We start from the raw sequence: 4234 nt of genomic DNA, 5'->3' as shown, positions 1-4234 counted from the left end.
TAAAGTAAACACCGCATTTCCTCCCAGACTCATCCTAGTTTTCAAAATTCCTCTCTCCTTTTACTATCCCCAGCCTTTGTGATCCCGAGCTTGGTCGCTAGTACCCTGTAAAAGTACTGAAATTGCAAAGGAGACATTTTTAATTATAAGTACTACAGTAATGAATTCAAGTACACTCGTTTATCATAAAGGGCTTTCCCATCTGTCTCTAAAGAATACTTAAAAACGCTGTGTATTTGATAACATTGGCACCAAGCATCTTCTACATATTAATGTTCAGCGTTTTTGCACATATTAATGTTCGCTCCCCCCCCAACCCAAAGACAGCATAGTGGTGGTTTCTAGAAAGAGCACATTTATCTCTGTGTTTGGCAGTGCCTGTGTGGTCTCTTCCTAATTTATTTGCACTTCAGTCCTTGGGGAACCGCATCGCAATCCCCCCAGGCAAAGGAAGATTAGGGAGCAGGGCTGTCTGCTTCTCCCCACCCTGACAGAGAAGGGGAAACAACTTCCCCAAGTCCCACAAGTTCTTCTGGCCACTGTACAAATTGTTCTTGAGCATGGAGGGTTTCCAAAGCCCTAATTAGGAACTCACAGCAAACATTTCTTTGCATTAGCTAATGATCCGGCTACACTTGTAAGCAAACAGAACCAACATATCTAATCAATGCTGAAAAACTAACCAAATGCCTATTAAACATCTGGATGTAATTTTCTAGTTAGAACAAAATGAAAACATATGCAGGTTCCTTTGATCTGCGTCTTAACAAAGAAATTGTTGATAAAAAAAAAAGCATACTGGTCAGCCAATGTGTCATTTTCATAAAGTCTGCTCGTTTCTCTTCAAATGCTCCCAGTTTAATTTAGTTGGTTTCCTGCAATCTCTAATTTTACCATATTGTGTGAAACCGCAAGAGATTCTTTGGATGTGATTTTATTTGAGGTTTTACTGCTGCATGGATCTGCTACTGATTCCCCCCCACCTCTGTCTTTTCCCTTCATCTCCAAGTCCATTCCACCCTTTTCTTTGGTAAAAGGGTGGGAGAGAAAAAGGCTATAAAGCAATGCTGGGAAAATTTCCTCTGGAACCTACATTCTTAGGTTTACAAAATCTCTGTTAAGAAAAAAAAAAGCCAAATGAGGAAAAGTATGAGCAATAACTCTCAGCTAAAAGGAAGAGAAAAATGACAAAACTGGACTTTTAAAAATTGCCACAATTATGATTTATTTCAAATAAATAGATTTTCGAAAATGCATAATTTCTGTGATGAGCATCCATAATCTTTCCTACTGAGTCTAGTATCTATACTATATAACCTCTAGTTTTGATAATTACTTATGCTATTGGTGAGTTGAAAATTTGATAATCAACAACAAATGAATGGAAATATACCCATGTACGCATCAACACAAACAATCTAATAATCTTTTTGTTTCTTTTGTAAATGATAAAAAGGGTACTGATTTTTCCAGAGACAATCTCCTATGGAAGTGGCATACTCAATATTATTTCATGTAAAAGCATTATTGACATATGAATACGACAAAGGTAAGAAGATCATGGTTAACAGACTTTAAACAGAAGACCAAAATTATAGATTTCATGAATAGGACTATTTTCTTTTAAACAGGCTGTAGGCAATCTGCACATATATTATTTATTTAAAACATAAGATTAAAGCTACTTGATTGTTTAAACATCATCATTTATAATGTAGTTTGATGAGAGTTTTGTAGTATAATTATTACAGCATGACAATCACAGAGAAAAATGACCTTGAAAAAGGGCAGAGCCTTCTCCCACTCTCAAGGAGGATGCTCTGAATAAGAAGCCTTCAAAAACCATCTTTATGCACACAAATAAAGGCCTTCCAATTTTAACATCATTAAGCTCTTTCATTTCTCCCATACTACATTACAGCGAAATCAGAAGGCCTGATGTTTCAAACTGTACTGGTAAGGAAGGACTAGTTAAAAGAGTATTTCCAGTTTTTACTCATGGCCAACTGGGAAATACGGTAAGCGAAACACATTTTCTGTGAAATTATATTAGAGAACATTTGAAGACAGTGTTAGAACTGGTTTTGAAGAAGGTGGAGTGAGGAAGGAAGAGAGGCAGCAATGCTTTTGCTCCTGTCCCAAAACACAGTTTTAGTTTTTGTTTAAACTTAATTACCTGCGTGTGCCAGTTACTCAAGGTGGAGGTGCCAGGTAGGCTTGGGTAAGAAGTCTCCACTGCCCCAGTTGTCCCAGTGTATACACAAGCATACTTGTGGCATCCAAGCACTTTCTCCACAGTCCTGGAGCTGACTTTGGGATGAACTGACACAGATTGGCATATGTGGCTCAGTTGCCAGATGATGATTTCAGGGAACATAGGTAGCCAGAGGACAAAGCTCAGTTGCCCAAGGATCTTATAATTTTAAAAAGTCCTGTATGTGGAGCAAGGCTGCTGTCCTCATCACCAGATTTAACCAAGGAAAGAAAGGCAATGCTTACGTCCTTTCCTTTCTCCATGTTAGCAAAATGAATGGTATAACCCCCTTCCCGACTCCACTTAATGGGGACACTGCAAAGCTACAATGCCCAACCTGTTTAAGAATTTACTATGGCCTACACAGACTGGCTAAAATTGCTCTTTTATTTTTCATTTATAATTGACATTCGGGATTGATGCAATTATAGACAAATCAATATCATACATTTTTAAAAACAACTCCAACAGTAAAATATGTTATCTAAAGTGATTATTTTAATTTCAAGGAAAAGACCTCTGTAAAAGCAAATCTTTGAATAAAATGTATGCCTATTTAAATAAACTCCTTCCCTTAAGTTTCTGGAAGGTAAAATAATGGGATCGTGGGGGTTATTAATACCCAAAACTTGTTAACTGGGTTTCAACATAAGATGAATGTTTGTCCAAGATGTGTCTTTCTCATGGAAGGAGTCACCAGTTCGCTAAAACAGCATTATTCACTCACTGCTCATGTGAAAATAGCTCCAGGGAACTGTTCCTTAAACAGAAATATGAACGCGGCAATACTGAAAGTTTCTGTGCCGTGTGGTCTATCTAGAGAAATAGACGAAAACTGGAGACTCTCAATATTAAGTATACAGCATGTCTCGTCTACTTAAAATCTCAGATCCCTTCTAACTCAAGTGCCACCTCCTCAGAACCCTCGTCATGTCATTTACCCCACTCTTGCCATTTGGCTCCTTACACAGCTCAGCCCGGGGTGCCACCCAAACGATGGGGGGTGCGGGGGCGGGACAGCTTTTCAGGTCTCAACGCTGGTTTATTGCATTGTCTCTCCTTGTCCCCAGGAATTGGAAACAGATTCGTCGTCATGTTGCTGAGAGGCTCCCCCGTCGTTCCCCAACACGACGAAGTCAGGACTTCTAGGATCAGGATCCGGGACTTCGCGCCGCGGGCAAAGCATCTCACCTGCGCCCGAGACACGCGTGCCTTATTCCGGCGGCACCTTGGGGATCCTTCCCGCCAAACCAAGGCAGGCCGACCTTTCCCCAAAGTGGTTTGATATTCTCCAGTCAACACCAAACGCTACCACGTCGGGTGCAGAGGGCGAGTGCGCTGGCCGGGCACAAGCCAGTCTAAGGCGGCCGGTGTCCCCACGCCAGCCCATGCGCGGCCCATTTATGCATTTTCCACTAAGTGCACGCTCCGCTCCTTCTAGTGCATCCGTGAAAAGGCAGCTCACGGAAGACAAACCTCAGAAACATTTTTGAACGTGACCTCACTTTTTAAAAGAGTAGCATCAAACGAGGGGTCAGCACCGAAACACGAGTTTTGCACGAATTACCAAACAGCGCGCCCCCTCCCCCAATAAGAAAACACGCGGTGAGTCTCTAAGTTACTTTCACGGAGACCTTAAAATTTTTCATTAAAGGAAAAAGCGAACAAGTGGCTGGGTTTTTTGCAAACTCCAGCCCCGGCCTCCGCGGCTGCACGCTCGCCTCTCTCTCCCGCCCGCGCGCACACGCGCGCTCCCCGGCCGGCCCCACGTTACTTTGATTGACAGCCAGGCCCCGTCGCTCTCCTTCCCACCGACCTTCCCATCCTCGGTGCCAATCTCCGCGTCTCGCCGCTTCCCATTGGCTACTTTCGGCGTCCCGCGGCTCCTCCAGGAACAGTTCCTCACAGAGCCCGGGAGGACTCGGCGGGCTGAGGCGGGGCGGGGGCTGGGAGGGGAGACAGAGGAGACGGCGGGGAGGG

Source organism: Galeopterus variegatus, unplaced genomic scaffold, assembly GCF_000696425.1.
Source record: "Galeopterus variegatus unplaced genomic scaffold, G_variegatus-3.0.2 Scaffold1391, whole genome shotgun sequence".
NCBI lineage: Eukaryota > Metazoa > Chordata > Mammalia > Dermoptera > Cynocephalidae > Galeopterus > Galeopterus variegatus.
This window is presented reverse-complemented; position numbering follows the sequence as displayed.